The sequence below is a fragment of the Pongo pygmaeus genome, chromosome 1 (genome assembly GCF_028885625.2).
Source record: "Pongo pygmaeus isolate AG05252 chromosome 1, NHGRI_mPonPyg2-v2.0_pri, whole genome shotgun sequence".
Taxonomy (NCBI): Eukaryota; Metazoa; Chordata; class Mammalia; order Primates; family Hominidae; genus Pongo; species Pongo pygmaeus.
The window spans coordinates 201479872-201500482 of NC_072373.2; the positions used below are offsets into that span (position 1 = coordinate 201479872).

General features: G+C 47.8%; 1 long non-coding RNA gene across 1 annotated transcript; it reads left to right on the plus strand.

Moving 5' to 3' along the window:
- The first annotated feature begins 859 nt into the window (after positions 1-859).
- Positions 860-20462, plus strand: LOC129007899 (uncharacterized). Its single transcript, XR_008492416.1, has 3 exons — positions 860-1288; positions 16774-16916; positions 18890-20462. It is a non-coding gene; the product is annotated as an uncharacterized LOC129007899 (long non-coding RNA).
- The last annotated feature ends 149 nt before the right edge of the window (positions 20463-20611 follow it).

Sequence of the window (20611 nt, forward strand, 5' to 3'; positions counted from 1 at the left end):
TTTCTATGGCTTGAGGCTTTGCCATTTGTTAAAATGCAAACAACTTCAAAGAAGTCATGTCTTCAACACAAACTTATTTTCATTAATTCAACAAATATTTATTGAGTTCTTTCTTTAAACCAGGCAGTACCCAGAGTCTGAGAACACAGAAATTAATTAAGTCCTACCCAGAGCCAAACCTTCAAGGAACTGGCAAGCTCTGTGCGGATAGCAGGTGGAAAGTAGGGGCGGGGATGCAGTAAGGAAAGCTGACCATAATGGTGTTGGAAATGATGGTGGGAGCGAGGTGCTGTGGGAATCCCCGGCAGAGATTATTCATTTCAAAGTTGCCAAAGGTGAAGCCTGACCTGGGATCTAAAAGATAAGGAGGATAAAGGTTAGGGGCTGAGAATCCCGGATGGAGGGCACAGCAAGGGCAAATGAATGGAGTCATGAGCCAGTATGGGTGAGGGGGACTCCATTCCACTAAGCAGAGGGCTTGGCCATAAGGCAGGACATGAAGAAAGGGCTGGAGCAGCGGGAGGAGTTCCGATTGATCGGATCACATTCATAATCTCAGGCAATGGCGATGGCGACTATCTCAGGGCTTTGTTTGCCTCCCCAGCCTCCATGTCACCACTTCCCATCAAGTCCACAGACCCTCCCTCAGGGAACTACCCTGTCCTCTCAACACGCGCCCTGAACGACCCACCCTCAGCTCCAGGGCCGGATTCTGATTGGCCTAAGCCGTGGGTCTAGCCTATCTTGCTGGATACAGTGATTGGTTCAGGAAATGGCACATGACCCAGTTCAGACCACTGAAAGGCGAGGAGATGTTTGCTGGGGTTTCTGGGAAAGAGGAGCTGTCCCTCTCTTCAGAGGGAGGTCCCGGAAGCGACTGGCTCTTTTCTTCTGGTCGCTGCAGAGTGAGGGTGTGACGGGCCAGCAAGGACGGCAACAGTCGAGGAGAGAGGAGAGAATGCCAGAGAGATGGAGCCCAAACCTGAACCCAGGATCAAAGGGCAACTGGGTAGCACTCGCTCTGGAGTTCTCGGTCGGCTGCACCGCTGACCTGCCAAATTTGCCTAAGCCCGTTTGTTGGTGTTTGCAGGTCCTAACTGATGCGGTGCCATTTTTCAAGTACAGAATTGGATAAGGGTTGGAGACAGGGAGCATCCAGCAGGTGCAAGCACTTCTGTGGGTCCAGTCCCTTTCCTTCTGATTCTGTCTCCGTGTACACTTATCACAAATCAGGGTCTTGCCCTGGAAAACATCTCCCGACCCCTCTTGCTGGCCTGGCACCTGCACAGTAAGTCCTGGTCGTGCAGCCCGAGTGTCAGGAACCCTGGGCTCTGTCCCAACCCTGTCTGCTGTCTGGCTGTGGGACCTGGGCTGATTTGTGCCCACTCTCTGGGCTAAATTTGTGATTCATCCACCAGCCCATAGACTGTGAACTCCCCGAGGGAAAGGGCGATATCCAACCCATCCATGTGGCCCCCAAGCCCAGGACAGGCCTGGCATACAGCAGGTGTCCATGGAGCTGTTGACCAGTGTGGGAGTGGCACCTTCCTGCTCTAACCTCCCAGGATCAGGGCCATTCATGATGCTGACAGGGACAGCTGCAATTCCTTCTGTCCACCCCAACAGCCTCCTAGAGGCCCCGGCCCGATGCTAGAGCAGCAGGAAATCTCACAGGAAGAGATTTCACATGGAGGCTTTGAGGCAGAGGCCTCAGTTCGCACACAGCCTCTATCTCTGTTGAAGGTTCACTGAGCCACAATTAGACTACAGGGTGAGGAAAATCCCCCAAAGCCTCAACCCTTTCTTTACTCTCCAGCTGTAGCTGACCTGGGCAAGATTTGAAACTCCTTAGTTCATTGGTGTCTGCGGCAGGGATGAAGGAGGAAGAGCAATGATGAGGAGCCCATGTTACAAGACAAGAATCAAAAAGAGAAACAAGGCTGGGCAAGGTGGCTCACGCCTGTAGTCCCAGCACTTTGGGAGGCCGAGGCGGGCGGATCACTTGAGGTCAGGAGTTTGAGACCAGCCTGGCCAACATGGCAAAACCCTGTCTCTATTAAAAATACAAAAATTAGCCAGACATGGTGGTGCGCACCTGTAGTCCCAGCTACTCTGGAGGCTAAGGCAGGCGAATCACTTGAACCTAGGAGGCAAAAGTTGCAGTGAGCCGAGATCATGCCACTGCACTCCAGCCTGGAAGACAGAGGGAGACCCTGTCAAAAAAGGAAAGAAAGAAAGAAAGAGAGAGAAGGAAGGAAGGAAGGAGAAAGAGAGAGAGAGGAAGGAAGGAAGGGGAGAGAGAGATAAAAAGAAAGAGAAAGAAAGAGAGAGAGAAAGAAAGGAGAGAGAGAAAAAAAGGAAGGAAGGAGAGAGAGAGAAAGAAAAAAGAAAAAGAAAGAGAGAGAAAGGAAAAAGAAAAGAAATGGGTCGGGCAAGGTGGCTCATGCCTGTAATCCCAGCACTTTGGGAGGCCAAGGCGGGCAGATTATGAGGTCAGGGGTTCGAGACCAGCCTGGCCAACATGGTGAAACCACATCTGTACTAAAAATACAAAAATTAGCTAGACATGGTGGCAGATGCCTGTAATCCCAGCTACTCAGGAGGCTGAGGCAGGAGAATCATTTGAACCTGGGAGGCAGAGGTTGCAGTGAGCCGAGATTGCACTATTGTACCACAGCTTGGGTGACAGGGTGAGACTCTATCTCAAAAAAAGAAAAGAAACAAATCCATGGTGTTCAGCTAATGTTTATTCCTTAACAACAGCAGAGCCACTCCTCTGCCCTATTGGGTGGCATGGGCTGAACCTCAGATTATTCAGAGGATGAGGACCTGTGTGTCTGTATTCACAGGCAGGAGCAGAGAAGGTGGGGTGGAAAGACCCACTTTCTCCCATGGGGAGAGGGTTCAGTCTAAAGAGAACTGGAGGTGGGTCAGGGGCTCAAAGCGACCCTGTTGTTATGTGTAGGGAGTTTGGGAGGGGAGAGTAAATCTTGTGTGACATGTGAGGGTGGGCAGGGATGAAAATAGAGGAGGAAAACGAGGAAGTGGTGGATGATGATCGGAAAAAGTTAGGAGCCAGAACATAAAACGTTGAATTCCAAGTTAAGGATCTTGGCCTTCACTCTGTGGGCAGTGTACCTCACACCACACACCCCAGAAGAATTTTGGCAGTGTGCCCAGAGATACATGAAGCCATAAGATGGGTATAGGACATCCTCCCTCTGTGTGGAAAATGCCCATTATTTTATATTTTATATTAAAACAATCATGGATATATCACAGAGGGCAAAATATGCATGGCTTTGAAAGATTAGATTGGAGAATTCAAAGAACCTATGAGCCTGTGGCTGGAGTAGACAAAGCCCTGTCTGGATGCAGACCTCTCAGTAACCTGGGTGTCCCCATATCCTAATGCTATTAGCAGGAAGCTCCCAGTTTCTCCTTCCCAAACTTATCAAAATGGAACCTCAGCCTCCTCCATTACTGGGAGGGAAGAAATTGGGGGCAGGGGTAGGGGGCTGTCCATGGTGCTAAAACTGAATTAACCCATTTCCACAGATGAGCTCTGACCTTAAAGTTTCTATTCTGTCTTCACCTTCTGGAAGCTAGATGAAGGAGGGTGGCTCGGGGAGACCCCAGGAAGCTGAGTACTCCAAGGGCTAAGGAAGTAATAATCCTCAGGGCAAGGTAGGGCTGGAGAGTAGAGAGAGGACCTAGAGGAACAAGATTAGGACAATTATCATGTGTAGCATTCACAGGTCCTAGGAAAAATATTTTCTTGAGTTTGGAGACTATCTCTGCTTCCTAAGAACCATTCGATGTTCTTGAAGTGAGCCCTGAAAATGGTCCCTTAGGAAAATAGTCTCCAGGACCTCCTCTTTGTGTGTGTGTGTGTGTGTGTGTGTGTGTGTGTGTGTGTATCTGTGTGTGTAGTTACTTCTGTATGCATGTGTGCGGCTGACTATGCATGTAATAGACTCTGTGTGTGATAATGCATAGCTCATATTAAAACAACTGGCATCTCATAATTCAATTCCTCAGGAGGAAAAATCTAGAACAAATATTTAGCTGGTATTTTATCCCAATTCAAAAATGTGTACATCCTGAGTTGTCTCATCTCCACCCACAGCCCTGTAGTCACAACCACCCAGGTAGCATCTGCTAAGAAGAGAAAGCTCCAGTCTCCAAGTGCAGGGGTGGGGGTGACTATCTTGGAGGGGGCTGAGGGGAAAGCCTGCAAGGATTTCACAGTTCCAGGGAGATGGAAAGCCTGCAGCTCAGCACAGCCAACCTGGGCTTGCAGACATGGTCTCTAGCCAAACTTCTTGTCTGGCCCATCATGACTAAAGGGAAGGGGCCCGCACCCCAGGTGTCTATACCCATCCGTCTAGGGCTGCTCTGTTCCCCAGTCTTGCTGGGCCTTACAGGCCTGGGAATATCCAGCCTTCAGACATGGTGTTAGCCAACTCAGAGCTTTGGCTGCAGGCAGAGCTGGGTTGGAGTCCAGGCTCCACTACTCACCCATTGTGGGACTGAGGGCATGTTGTTTCCACTGCTGCACCTCATTTGCTGTCGACCCCAGTGAGTGCCCCAGTGTGGCTGCCACACAGTCAGTGCTCCCTCACTGTGGAGCGCCCTCTCTGTCTCCATAACAGGAGACATGACAGTTATTTGCTCATGGGTTCTCCATGTACATTTCTTCCTGAGTGATCTATTGACATGAAATTGGCCTTCAGCTTTTTTTTTTTTTTTTTTTTTTTTTGAGACGGAGTCTCGCTGTATCCCCCAGGCTGGAGTCCAATGGTGTGATCTCGGCTCACTGCAACCTCTGCTTCCTAGGTTCAAGTGATTCTCCTACCTTAGCCTCCTGAGTAGCTGGAATTACAGGTGCCCACCACCACACCTGGCTAATTTTTGTATTTTTAGTAGAGATGGGGTTTCACCATGTTGGCCAGGCTGGTCTTGAACTCCTGATCTCAGGTGATCCACCCACCTCGGCCTCCCAAAGTGCTGGGATTACAGGTGTGAGCCACTGCGCCGGGCCTCAGCTTCTTATATATTTATCAATTTAGCCACCATTAATACATAAACTGTTGTCCTCACAGTAAAATTTGTTAACTGCATTCCTTTGCATGTGTGATTTGGGCTTCTGTGCCTCTTCAGACTTCCCTCAACTTGGACAAATCCATCTGCTCCTCCGCATGAACAAGCCCTCTTATCTTCCAGTGGGATGGGTTTTCCAGACTCTCCCAGAACACACACATTTGTAGATTTACAGCTCCTTTTCCCACTTCTGCTGCCACTCTAGCTACTGCATATTGAGGACTTGCTCCTGGCCAGGTATAGCACTGAATGCTTTGCCAAGATTATCTCTAAGAAATGGGCACCATTCTTATCCCCATTTTACAGATGTGAAAACTGAAGTTTAGAACAGTTGAATGATTAGCCCAAAGTCCCCCAAATACTGAGTGGTGGAGCCAGCCTTTGATTTTAGATTTTTCCGATTCTAGAGCCCACAATTTCTGCTTGCATTTTGTACCATAGAATGGAAACAGTCCTCCTCCAAATGTTCCGCTGTCTCCTTCTCTTTGTCTTTCTCTTCCTCCTCATCCTCTCCCACCTCCTCCTTTTCTTCTCACTCTCCTCTTCTTCCTCCCCATTCCTCTGTAAACCTCTTCTTTCTCTCTTTCCCTTCCCCAGATATTTGCCCCCAGCCCAGCACTGCCAAATCTTTGTAGCCAGGATGTTTAAGAGCTGAGATTCCATGTCACCTGTGGGGACAGCAAGGGGAATATGGCTTCAGAGACACCCCTACATTATGGGAGGAAGGATGCCCAAGGCCTCCAGACTTACAACCCACCCTGAGGCCCCTCCCCTGGCTCAGAGCTTTGTGCCTGGAAAAAGACACGTTGGTTTCTCCTTCACTTCTAGCAGCTAAGCTGAGGGACCATTCCTGTCCTCAGCATCCCGTCACTGCAGGTGTGTGGGTGACGATAACACTGTTCCCAGGTTTACTTTCACAGAGTGTGCCAATGAGTTTCTCCTGGACCTCACGTGATCCTCACATCATCCTGGGAAGTGGAGCATTATGCCCCTTGAATGGGGAAACTCAGGTCACACAAGAAGGTAGGGGCAGAACCAGCATCAGATCCCAGAGTCTCTCATTCCCAGGTCAGTGTCTGTAACAAAAGGGCAGGCCCAACCTGTGAGTCGGTCACGATGTCAGTTGTTTTAGTTTTTATTTCAGCACGAGTCTCACCTGCCTGCTCTTCAGAGCCTTGGGAGAGGGTGGGGCCAGAGCTGTCTGGATTCAGCTCAGGGCCCCAGGTCTGCCACTGGCTGAGTGTGTGTGACCTTGGGCAAGTGCTCCTTTGCCTCAGTTTGCCACAGGCCTGTTTTCTCATCTGTAAAATGGTCTTTTATGGGACCAGGGCGCTGAGTTTGACTCCCCGGCAATCTGTGCTCGGAGCATCCTGTTCCCCAGGGGCTTCAGGGCTGGATGTGGCCTGTACGGCCGCTTGGCTCTGCAGCAGCTGCTTCACTTCCTCAGCCAGGATTTTAATTCCTCCTGCTGGAAACTGGGTCCATGCGTTTGGCTTGAATACATTGATTTGTCAAAATTACCATTTCCTGGGGCTGCTCACATCGGAAGCTTCAGGTGGTTCTTTCATGTGCTTCAGAAAGCACCCCAGAGTCCAGCTGGGACAAATCCATCCCTCCAAAGCGGTATCTGCTGGAACGCAGCACTGAATTATGTCGCATTATAACAGCATTTCACTCGGTTCCTATGAACCTTTATTTAGCCAGAGCCAGAATCTCCTGCCGAGAAGCCCACTCCCCTGTCTGGGGACTTTTCCTGGCCTGGACCAGGCAAACTGCGTCATAGCAGGTAGGACGGGGGAGTGAAGGAGTTGATGGTGGGACTAGGGGAGAGCTTAAGAAAGGCGGAGGATCTGAATAGTCCTTGAAGAGAAGGGACTCTGGGCTAGGCGTGGGTGGGCAGGGTTAGGCCCCCTTGATGGAGAGGAGAAGGCAGGTTTGACAGGACCACATCCATGTGGAGACAGTTCTCTCCGCAGGGCTGGTCACCCACCGTGGGTGGCCCTGGAGACTCCTATCCCCTTCATCCATTCCTTTTCTCACTCATTCAGTAAACATTTCTTGGCCACTGATGTGCCAGGGTGACGTGCCAGGTTAAGGGGACACAGAGGTGGGGAAGAGCTTGCTTTTATCTCAGGGACTCACAGTCTGGAACAAGAGACAGCAACTCTGTGTCAAGAAACAATAACAGGCATCAGGGAACAGGAGAGGGAGCAGTTAACTCCCTCCAGGGTTAGGGGGACAGGGGTGTGTCTCAGGGTGGCTGCCCCAAAGGGTGCTCTTTTTGAAGCACATGGATGAACCACCTGCTGCTTCCAATGTGAGCAACCCCAGGAAATGGTAATTTCAACAGCTTGCCCTGAGTCAAGGGCCCCAGTGCTGATAGTTTATCTGAGAGGGGATCCCTCTCAGATAAAGTGTGGAAATGGAGCGACTAAGTGGGGAAAAGAGAAAAGTCAGTGAAGCGTGAACTAAGCAGTGGGTTACAGCGACGGCAGCTTCGGGGCTCAGTCCCACTGGGGAGCCTCTGAGGCCTGCATGGAAGACGCCTCAGAGTCCACTCTCATGACTCAAGGGGCAGTGGGCACTGTTCACCACCTCTCGAGGCATTAACTCCTCCTGTCCCCTGTACTCCTAGCTGACACCTGCCACACAGACAAGCAAGTTCTCCAGGTGCCAGAGAAAGAGAGAAAGAGATACAGGCATTTGAGGCGGGAAGCTGTCAGCATGCTCAGAACTGTCTGTAGCTGCAGAACTCAGAGTGCCAAGGGGAGGGGGACACCAACCACATCTGTTACAGCAGCTTAGGAAAGCTGACATCTGAGCTGGGTTTGAAGGTGAGTAGGAGGTTTGCAGCTGGAGCAAGCAGGGTGAGTGGCTCATCTGGGCAGTACGAACAGTATGTGGATGGGAGGGGAAGAAATGAAAGTGGCTCAAGGGGCCAGAAGATTTCAAGAAAGGAATTTATTTTAAAATTAAATATGGGGGAGATTGAGCAGGCTTCATGCAGGGAAGTCAGGGGTGCTGACAAATGCCGGGGGAAGTGGGGACAGAGAGAGAGAACTCAATAGGGACAATGTCCCACAAAGGCAGAAAGGAATCAGTCCGGAAGGTGGAAACGGATTGGCCCTCAACCAGAGGAGAGAGTCTGTCCTAAGATGGTTAAGAGTCCTCTTCCCAAGCAGGCTGAGAACAGGTTCAGGAGAGAAGGGAGTATTTGAGGAAATCAGGTCACTATTGGGAGTGAAAGAGTTGATGGTGGGACTAGGGGAGAACTTAAGAAAGGTGGAGGATCTGAATAGTCCTTGAAGGGAAGGGAGGTCGGAGCAGATGACAGGGAGCTGGCAGAAACGATGGGCGATGCTGGAGCCCACTGACGTTGGCAATCACCCCTTGGCGATGTTTTCAGTACTCACTGAGTGCAGTTTTCTCAGCAGCTTCCCAGCAGCTCAGAACAGGAGTTGACAAAGCAGATGGCTGCATTGGCAAGTGGCTGGGGGTTGGTAAGGCAGGGAGGCGAGAGGAGAATGTCAGCCACCTGCAGGCACAGAATTCCTTGGGGAAGGTTTCACTGGCTTTCCATTGCCTTCCTACCCTTGGACCTGGGAGAAGAATGGGGAAGGGTTGAAAAGACCAGGGCTGGGGGTTTCAGTGCCTAGGCTCTTATCCAAGCTCTGCTGCTCACTTTCTGTGTGACCCTGGGCAAGCCACCTCCCCTTGTGAGACCTCTCTTTCTATACCTATTAATTCAGGACTTCTCATCCTCAGCACTACTGACATTGCAGGCCAGATAATTTCTTGTTGGGGGGGTCGGGGGGGCTGTCCCATGTATTGTAGGATATTTAGCAGCATCGCTGGCCTCTATCCACAGATTCAGTAGCATAACCACATTGTGATAACCAAATGGTCCCTGGGAAGCAAAATTGCCCCCAGTTAAGCAGCACTGTATTAATCAGAATAACAATAATATAATTGGAATGATAATGTAAGTGGAATAATAATGATAAGATCTATCCAGCCAACCCATAAGAAGAAGGGTTGTCATAAGGATCACAGAACATCATGGAAATTGAGGTGGGGAGAAAGCCTTTGCAGGTCATTAGAGCAGCTTGGATGGAAGTAGGCATCTGACACAACTTCTCCTCACTTTCCCCGCCTGTAAAGGACATAGGTTAGAAGCTGAGCTGGGCCTAGAACCCAGGCATCCTGATTCCCAGCTCCAGGCTTTGGCCTTTCTGCAAGGCATGCTGGGAAGATGCCACATCCTCATCTTCCCCATGTTCGCACAGAAACTGGGACTTGCCAAGACGGATCTGAAAGAGGCAGAGGTGAAGAGACAGGCCAAGAGAAGAACAAGGGGGAGGCCATATCTTCATCTCAAATCTGATTGAGATGGAGGCAGCAAGGAGGCCAGATGCCAGGGTGGAGAGTATGTGAATAGAGACCATTCAGAAGACAGAGACCACACCAGTAACCTGAACATGGAAAATGTAATCTAAAGAACTGTTCATGAGGCTGGGCGCGGTGGCTCACGCCTGTAATCTCAGCACTTTGGGAGGCCAAGGCAGGTGGATCACCTGAGGTCAGGAGCTCAAGACCAGCCTGACCAATATGGTGAAACCCCGTCTCTACTAAAAATACAAAAATTAGCTGGGCATGGTGGTGTGCGCCTGTGGTCCCAGCTACTGGGGAGGCTGAGACAGGAGAATTGCTTGAACCTGAGAGGCAGAGATTACAGTGAGCCAAGATCACGCCACTGCACTCCAGCCTGGGCAACAGAGAGAGACTCCATCTCAAAAAACAAAACAAACAAACAAAAAAAAAAACAAAGAAATGTCATCCGTCTCTATAGCCTTTCAATACCCCTCCACTGCCCTCTATTGACAGAGATTAACATTGCACCAGCCTGCAAACAAATGTTTATAGGGTCCAGCTCCAGTAACACAAAGCAGGACACAGAAGGGTGGACTTGAGAAACAATTGGTGGAACCATCACAGTCCTTGCCTTTGACTAATCAGCTTCCATATATATCTACTACACACCTTTAAACTTCCATTCACAACAAGGCAACTCTGTGTTTCCACCTAAGGAGATGCAGTTATCCCTTGTACACATAAGGAAGTTCCCACTCTTGCCTCAAAATAAGGAGATACATAGTTCCAACATCATTCACCCCTTGCTGGCTATATGAACTACTCCTCAAAATCAGCACAGTCACACTGAATATTCTGTTTCCTAAAGGCCATATGGTAAAGTTAACCTCCAATAACTGGTATATAAATAACAATGGGGAGAACACATGGACACAAAGAAGGGAACAACAGACACCCAGGCCTGCTTGAGGGTGGAGGCTGGGAGGAGGGTAAGGATCAAAAAACTACCTATTGGGTACCATGCTTATTACCTGGGTGACAAAATAATCTGTACACCAAATCCCTGCGACATATAATTTACCCATGTAACAAACCTGCACATGTATCCCCTGAACCTGAAATAATAGTTGGAAAGAAAAATAGGCCAGGCACAGTGGCTCACGCCTGTAATCCCAGCACTTTGGGAGGCCAAGGCGGGTGGATCACGAGGTCAGGAGATCGAGACCATCCTGGCTAACACAGTGAAACCCTATCTCTACTAAAAATACAAAAAATTAGCCCGGCGTGGTGGCACATGCCTGTAGTCCCAGCTACTTGGGAGGCTGAGGCAGGAGAATCGCTTGAACCTGGGAGGCAGAGGTTGCAGTGAGCCGAGATCGCACCATTGCACTCCAGCCTGGGCGACAGAGCGAGACTCTGTCTCAAAAAAAAAGAAAAAGAATAATACCAACGGGAAGAAGGGGAAGGAAACAACATAATCATAAATGTATACACGTAACAATAAATGAGAAAATATGCAAAGCTACTCTAGTCCTCATTTCTGTAACTGACCACAAGGCCATAGTTTATATCTATGATTTCCTTCCACTACCCATTCCGAATCTCCCCTACCCTCAACCAGAACCTCAGCTAGTTGGGGTTTTTTTTACCAGGAAGAGTAAGTCAAAACGTCATTCTTGAATGATATGAGCCCTCAATTATCCTGCCTTTTCTGGATTGATGAAGTTCTCCATTAACATTTACAGCTGGGCATGGAAGTACTGAGAGGCACCCCCGCAGAATCCCCTGAGTTCCAGACATAGCCCTCCTGTCCCCATTGTGTAGAAGCAATCCAATTTTTCCTTGGAAACCAGGATCAATCATTCCATCCAAAAGAGTAACCCTTTTATCGGCCTGTTTGATAGGTGACGTAAGAACCCCAAATGGCTAGAGGCAGTCTCATCCTTCCATTCATTGGAACCAATGTTGTGTCCTCTAGGATTCCCCCCATCCTTGCCTTAGGAACAAAGATATCCAAGCCAGCAGAGCTCAAATTTGCAAAGACAAGAAGCAAACATTCTCCAAGTGGGTGATTAAGAATAATGAGAGGAGCCTGTACCAGTTGTAATTTATTGCTTCTGAGTTCCAAATCCACCCCTCATGGCCTGCTTGTGAAACTAGAACATTTTCTCTTGCAAGCTGGCATGGTGTTGATTTTGTCAATAGATGGCACTGGCAGGATGTTGGACACTCTGATTCCAGAGTACTTGGCTTCCTCTTGCATTCGGTGGTGTGCAGGACACTCAGTAGAGCACACCGCTGGTGATAGCAGCAGCCCTCCCATATCTGGCTTCTCAAAGGCAGGATCTATAGAAGCCCCAGCTCACTTCCACTCACCTTCCCAAAAATGGCTTACTATCCTCCCACCCCAAATACTCTGAGAAACTCTTGGCAGCCAGTGCTCCAGCTGGCTTCCCAGCAAGTTCAACAGAAACCCTCACAGGCAGCTTCTGAATTTCATCAGCATCTCAGCAGGCATGCCCACTAACCTTGGCCCACCATAAGACCATCTCTGGGCTGACAATCCAGTGAAATTTTCTGCCATCCAATAGGCTGCAAGTACACCCTCCTGAAGGGTCTGAATCCCAGCTGTGGAGAGGATCCTCTCTTCCTTCTAAGTTTTGGGCCTTGTACATTCTCCTTCACTTTAGTGGTACTCTTTAGAGTTCTCTTTTATTCCCCCTTAGTTAATCTCATATGTTTTCTGTATCTTGATTGAAAATTGACTGACATAGAACCACTCCCACTTCCACCCCTGATTAACGGACCCAGGTATTCTAACAACGAGGAAGGTAGCACTATACAATGGTGTCTGATTCAAAGCATATATTGCATCCTTTCAGGGAATGTCTCCCAAGTGGTGCCATAGCTGAGCCTTCAGTAAGCCATTCCATCTTTTAATTAGACCGTTCACTTCTAGGTGATGAGTGATGTGGTAAGACCAGTTAATTCCATGGGAATCAGCCCACTTTTGCATTTCCTTTGTTGTGAAATGAGTTCCTTGGGAAGAGGCAATTCTGTGTACTATACCATGATGGTGGGTGAGACATTCTATGAGTACATAGATGGTGGCAGGGACAAAAGAATCACAGGCAGGGACATAAAATATATCTCCAGATAATGATTCTATTTCAATAAGGAAGAATCTATGCCCCCTACATGATGGGAGACATACAATGAAATCAAGATGAAACCTGGTAGATGACCAGTCTATCCAGGGAATGGTGCCATATTATGGGCTCATGTTGGTCTCTTCCGTCAGAAGATTGAGCACCCAGCAGTGGCAGTATCCAAAGAAGTCCTCAGGAAAGGGATGTTCATCTTTTTAAGCCCAGGCATATCTTCCATCCCTGCCACTACAGCCACTTTACTCATGGACCCATTGGACAAGCATAGGGACAGAGGAATAAAGAGGTTAACTGATCATCACAAAGCATGTCATATTGCTCACCTACTTATTGAAAGCCTCCTCTGCAGTGGATGCCCTTTAGCAAACATTCACATGGGACACAAATCACAGTCTATGCCCATTCTGAGAAGCCCATCCACATGACTCTTCTGCAGAATTCCCCCTCATCAATCTTCCAATCCTGTTTCTTCCAAGTCTCTGACCAACCAACCAAACCATACCATTAACAACGCTCATGAATCAGTGTAGAGCCATACTTCTGGCCATCTCTTATTCCAGAATGGACAACCAAATATACTGCTTAAAAGATTTTCCCTCACCACTGTATTTCAAGGTCACCCTAATGGGGCTGTGATACCTCAGTCTTCTGTTTTGGTTGGTATATCGGACAGCACCATCTGTAAACCAGGCTTGAGTTTTCATTGTTCAGCAACTGGTCATAAGGAGCTCCCCAAGAAGCCATAGGCATGATTTGAGGGGGACAAGGCAATGAGGCAGGAGTTGATGATAAAGGAGTTTGAACTACTAATTCATACAACTTACTCATACCTTCCAGACTTGCCCAAGTGAGGTCTCTTTAATATCATTCTCATTTGATGATAGATTGCTGCCACACAAAGCTAACCTTATAACTAGTTGCGTCAACAGAATCTCAATTAGGAATCTTAGGCTGCATGGTCACTTGATGTCCCAATTAGGCACCCAGTCTCTACCACAGTCCAATAGCAAGCTAGAAGCTGTTTCTGAGGAGGAAAAAAGTGGTGTCTGAATAAACAGGAATAGATTTACTTTAGAATCCTAAAAGTCTGCATTGTGATTCCCCTTTAGGGGCTTAGCTGTGATTCCATACAGCATCCCTACCTGCTATGGACAATTTGAGAATCACTGGATCTACTGGATCATCCAAGTGGTAGAAAAACTTTTTCTGAAGCCTCAATTTGCTGCAGAACCTCCTTGACTCAAGACTGGAAGCCTTATGGAGATTTTTGCTCATGAGTCAAAGTTACACACGCAAATGTGACACGTTGCCTCTAAAATCCAAAATGCCTACCAAGTGCTGTGCCTCTTTTTTAGCAGTAGGTAATGTGCAGCAACTTGACTTTCACCTTGGAGAGACATATCAACATGTTCCAGACCACTGAACCTCAGAAACTACCGAGACGGCAGACCTCTGAAATTTTGTGGGATTTATTTCCCACCCTGACATTCACATATGTTGTACTTGCTACTGCCTGTTCATCAGGCATAATCAGCTCATCATCAATGTAGTACACCAGTGCAATGCTTTGTAGAATGTCAAAATGATCATATTATCTGTAGACTATAAAATAGGAGAAAGCAAGAGAAATTGACTTGGTTCTGAGGCAAGACTGTGAATGTGTACTGTTGGCCCTTCCAGGTAAAAGCAAACTGTTTTTGACAGCCCTCACTAATTGGTACAGAGAAAAATGCAGTAGATGGGTCAACAGCTACATACCAAAGTGGTATACTGAGTTGCTCCAGTAAAGATGCTCTATCTGGGGCAGCAGCTGCAATTGGAGTTACCACCTAATGAAATATACAATAATATAGTCATTCTCCAAAACCCTTCCAACCTCTGCATAGGTCGAATAGGCAAGTTAAATGGGGATGGGATAGGAATCACCACCCCTGCATATTTCAAGGCTTCATGAATCTCTGAAATTTCCCTGGGGATATGGAAGTGCTTCCAGTTTGCTATCATGGCAAAGAGAGGAAGTTCCAGAAACTTCTATTTAGGCCCTTTCTTCCATGATGGATCTCATTCCATAAGACAAAGACCCAAAATGGGGTCTCTTCCAGTGAGAGTATGCCAATTTCACTTATACATTCAGAAACTGGGGGAATGACCAACTGAACACATTTGGGCTAAATATCTATCACCTGATGATCTAAGTCAAGACTTTCAGTGGTGGACCACAGTGGCATTTTGCACCCCCAGGAATTATCATAAATTCAGAGTCAATGTCTAGTAATCCCCCAAAGGACTGGGTACTTTCTTTCCCCAAATGCAGTCATTCTAGTAAGTGGCCACAGGTCCCCTTGGAGAAGGCTTGGAGAAAGTTTTTTTTTAATTCTTTTTATTTCAAATGTTTTGGGGGCACAAGTAGTTTTTGGTTACATGGATAAGTTCCTTAGTGGTGATTTCTGAGATTTTAGTGCACCCATCACCCAAGTAGTGTACACACACCCAATATGTAGTCTTTTATCCCCCGCACCCCCCAAACCTTACCCACTGAGTCCCCAAAGTCCATTATATCATTCTTACGCCTTTGTATCCTCATAACTTAGCTCCCACTTATAAGTGAGAACATACAATATTTGGTTTTCCATTCCTGAGTTACTTCACTTAGAATAAGGCAGGCATGGAGGAAGATTTATGGTATATACTTATAGCACTACTGCAAGAATCTTCTTCAAAGGGTCTGGCATCCTCCTAAATCAAGACGCTCTGATCTGTGAATTGCTTTAGGTCTAGAAACCGGATGAGAAGCCGTAACTCCAACATAGTCATTCAAGTCAGGTTTTGGGCACCAGTGCTAGAGTTGTGTTTGTTCATTTGTTTTTCTGTTATACAGATCAAGCAATGCTTTAGTAGGCTATCTGTCTATTTCCTTTCTAGGAACAAAGTGGCCAATCAGTCACCACCAAAGATCCCTATGGGCCAAGGCATTCTAATTACAGGCACATCCATGCTGCCCTTTATGGTACATCACCCATATTGTCTTTAGCTATTAAGCAATCCCACTTAGCCTCTGCAGCTCCAGGATGCTATCATCCCCATGAAATCAAGAAGTTCACAGGAATGATAGCATAATCTATGGTAATAACTGGACTATGAAGGTGAATGTCCACAGAGTTTCTTAAGGATGAAGGTTCTCCTCTCAATAACATATTTCTCAGTGCCTTAGTTAAGAAGGTGTCTTCTGAGAATTTTCATGGAACATAGTTTGCAGGGGTGGTTGTGCAGGTCACACATGATATATTCACTCCAACGTCCTATCTCCTTAAGCCTTTGGATTCCCTCTTCCACATTATGCCATGGAACCTCTGGCATTTCAATTTCATTAAATGTAAGCCACCTTCAAATCCAAGTTTCAGTCAACCAACTGAGTAAACTGTTAGATCCAACTTCAGCTGCACAACTTAACACATTAAATACCAAATCCACATCCATGAATTCAGAATTATTACCTTCCACCCTTAGAATCAGCTCCCATATATATTCCCTGAATTATGTAAAATCTTGCCATTAGCAAAATCTTGCCTTTCTTCTGTTGCGTTGCCTCCTTCTGCATCACAGTGAGTACCTGTCCCCTTGGAGCATGCTGAGATTTGACCCTAGTTAAGGATCTAGTGGTAACAAAGGGTGCTTGTGGCATCTCCTGAGGATAATGGTCATGCTGTCTCAAGGCATCTGCCCCATACGAGGTTATCTCCACGTTTTCAAACAAAGGAAAACTAACCTCCTCAGATACAAGAGGGGAAGATATTTCCATTGGCAAGGGAGGCTCAGAGGGCCTCAGGGAATCAGGATTCTCCATTTCATCTGAGTCCAACCAGATGTCCCTATTCCAAGTTTCAAGATCACATTCTTCCCTGATTTATACCCAAACTTTCACATGAAAAACTTGTGATGCTATAAATTTAACTGACATTTAAATTCTGCCACCCACACAATTAAATTTTATGTTTGGTTTTGAGCAATATCAGCCCTGTGGCTACATGAAATATGAGATTCTTTTATGGATGACATGGAAGCTCTGTGGTTCTCAAACTATGATTTGAGCTGAGAATTAAATAACCTTGACTTGTCTTTTTTTTTTTTCTAGTAAGTGCTCCAGTGCATGCAAGATTCATCCCACACCATAGTCCTTGCGGGCATCATTACTGGTGTAATCATGGTCAGGTGCAGGAGTCACCTGAGTTCTCAAGACACTTGCTCCAGTTGGCATTGTACCAAAATCCATTACAGGTGATAGTAACATTATGGTGCCATTATGCTGTAGATTACAAGCATCCCATTCCCACTGGCAAGGAACTCAGCATTGTGCTCAAGCTCAAAGGCACAATGAAACCTATCAAAATCTCATCTTTGCGGGTCTGTCACCTGGGACCATTCCTGCTCTCAATTCCTTATCAATTAGGATCCAGTCAGGAGACAGAGCTCACACCCATAATCTGAACATGGAAATTTTAATATAAAGAATTATTATCTAACAAAGGATAGTTAATTACTAAAAAGGGTAAAAGAACACTTTATGAGACCCAGAAGCAGCAAGGGCAAAAAAGTAGCTACTGTTTCTAGGCTGAGGGAAAGTGAATAATGAAGGAACTAGGGCCTCAGAAGAAGGTCCTCCCCCTGACACAGACCTCCTCTACGAGGGAGTGATGACCATGAGAACATGCAGCCTCCAGTGGCTAAGAAACCTGCCAGGGAAAGTAAGCTGGCTCAGTCTGTGGACATGGCCATCTTTGTGGGAACCTGATCCCACACGGGTTCAGGCTGGTGTCAAGTGTGAGTAGGGCTGGTCTATAGAATCGATGTCCAGGTGGAGAGAGTGAAGCCTGACGGTTCTTTTCTGTTATACAGAAAAGACGTTTGGAGCTGGTCCACACAGGCCACTGAGGTGATAGCACTGGGCCTTGGCTCCTGTGCTGAGGAAACAAAAAGATGGAAGGAGGACCAGAACCTGGAAGGGAAGTGCCTTCCCGCTGCTATCACCTTACAGTGTCCCTCTAGCGCCCTCTCCTGACAAAGCCTAACATTGCTCCAGCTGGCACAAGAGAACTGTTCACAGGGTCCAGCTCCAGTATTACAAAGCAGGGCAACGAAGGATGTATTTGGAGCTCAGAGACAATAAATTAAGAACGGTCATGGGGGAGAGAGGCAGACATGGAAGGGAGCAAAGGGTTGATTGGGGAAGAGGCTAGAAGGGGAAGAGTTGCTATGCCTTTTGTAGGGAAAGGAGCATGCATGGGCTGGAGCCCTGGGGAGCAATCCCAGCCCTCTTCAAAGAGAGAATGCAGTCACAGAATAAACACAGCTCAAGAAAGCCACATTGTTCCACTTTCAAATGAATAGAAAATAAAATTCCTGGACAGGTTCCCTCTTCCCACTTCTGGGAGTAAGTAGGGAGTGGGTTGAGATACATTTCATTTTTCTTCAAAAGGCTTTCTCAGCTCCTGCTGACTCAGGCCACCTCCACTCTCTGCAGATTCAAGACATTCAATTGTCCAGTCACTGGCTTTTGCTGCAGGCCTACTAGATGCCCAGCCCTGAGCCCTGTTTGACTGTGGGCCTCAGCTAAGCCTGTTTGTGGCTGTGGCTGAGCCTAGCTTGAGTGAGTGTTGAGAGGGCAGACTGGTTCACAGACAAGAGAAACTTCCAGCAGTTAATGTGGTTCAGGTTTAGATCTTCCAGTATTTCTCCAATGATTATAAGAGCAATGGTTTGGAGTCAAGTGACATGGCTTCTAATTCTGTCTTGGCTCTTTTCTAGCTGTGTAGCCTTCAGCAATTCACCCCATCTCTCTGAGCCTATTCCCTCATATATCAAATGGTTTTGGTAACATCTGTCTCTCAGGATTTCTGGGAAGATTAGGGACAATGTCCACATTAGATATAATGCAAGGACCTGCCAAAGTAGGTACAGAGGCCCATCAGACCAAAGCTCAGACTACACCCAAGATTTCATCAGGCTCAGAAAGCAGATGCTTAGGCCAGTGGCCTGGGCACTAATGAGCAATGCCAGCCCCACTGTCTCTGAGGGATGTTGAGCCCATTGCTCTTCAAACAGGGACGCATTAAGAGAATAAACACAGCCCAAAACAGCCACATTATTCACTTTGAAATGAACAGAAAATGACATTTCTGGTCAGGGTCCCTCTTCCCATCCCAGGGAGAGAGTAGGAGGTGAGCTTAGACGCGTTTCCTTTTTCTTGAAAGGCGTTCTCAGCTCCTGCGCTCGCGCTGACTCAGGCCACCCTCACGGTGAGAATGCAGCAGACTAGGATGATCAGGCACTGTTTCAAGCCGGCCCTGGGCCTGGAGAGGCTGTTGATGGTGAGGCACAGTGGAGATGAGCCCAGCTAGAGCAGGGTTGGGAGAGCAGCCTGGCTGAGGGTTGAGAGCAGCCTCAAGCAGCTGGTGTGGCATACACTGGCTGTTGTTGCTGAGTTTGCAAGAGCACCGGCTTTGGAGTCAATCCCAAGTTCTAGTCCAGAGACTGAATCTTTTCTAGCTGTGACATTGAGAGCTCTGCCCTCATTTCTCTGAGCTTCAGCTTTCTTGCCTGCCAAACGGGCTTGGTGATACCCACCTCTCAGGATGCTGGGGAGATTAGGAACAATGTCTGTATTAGGGACAATGCGCAGAAGTCACTATTGTAATCACCAGGACCAGCCAGGGTGGGGGTACAAGCCCATCAGACTAAAGTCAGTGTAAAGCCACCAGCCTGATGCTTAGGCCAATGGCCTGGGCCCCACTGAGCAATGTCAGCCTCATTGTCTGAGGGATGTTGAACCCGATGCTGTCCTACTTAGAATGAGCTCCTAGAAAGCACCTAGTTCTGCCTCCTCATGGACAAATCAGGAGACTGAGCCCCAGATGTTTGCTCAATGCCACACAGCATGGTGGTAGCTGAGCCAGCATTGGAACCCAGCCTCATGACATCAAGCCATGTGGTCATCCAAGGACTAAAAATTATGTGCTTATTAAGAGTATAGGCTTTGGAGCCAGACAGACCTGAGCTCCAGTCCCAGCTCGCAACTTTCATTCATTCAACAAACACTCATTGAGTTCCTGTCATGTGCCAGGCACCATGCCCAGTGCAAGGGACACCAGGAGGACAAGATCTACATGGCCCTGGCCTCTCACTGCTCACAGTCTGGTGGGAACAAATATCCAGTGAATGAACAAGCTCATCACCCACTGTGAGAAAGCAGTGAGGCACAGACACAGGACGGGCCCTGAAAGAGACAGGGACAGTGGGTGCTGGAGGGCCACTCAGGGCATTCAGGGAGGGCATCTCAGGAAGGGGACATCTGATCTGGGAACTGGACACCAGGCAGGAGCCAGGTATGCAGGACTGGAGAAGGGTGTCCATGCAAAGAGCTCAGAATGATGGGGGAAGAAGAGCCTGGAGTGCGCAGGAGCGTTCAGGAGGGACGTGGACAGAGAGGGTGGAGCCAGGACAGGTGGGCCTCAGAGGTCATGGTCAGGAGCACAGTGCTCATGCACACAGCAGCAGGAGGCCCTGGAGGCTTTGAGCAGGGGAATGATGGGGTCTGGCCTGTTTTCTCAAAGGATCACATTGGTTGCTTTTGTTTGTGTGACCTTGTTGGCTCTCTGACCTGGGGCAAGTTGCTTAAGCTCTCTAAGCCTCAGTGTCCTCGTCTGTAAAATGGCGATGATCACAGTACCCACCTCACAGGTGGAACTGGAGACTGACACATGACAGTCTACAGAGAGCACTGAGCAATGTGCATTTCAGTGCCGAATAAAGCTTTGCTTTCTCACATCCCCATGTCCAAAGCCCTCATCCTCTACCAGCTGGCCATTCGTTGCCTGACTTGAACCTGTTGATCCTGCCTATGCAATGACTCCATTATTTCTGCACTGCCCTTAGCCATGGGGGTGTTGAGGCCAAAACTCATTAAGCTCCTGTCC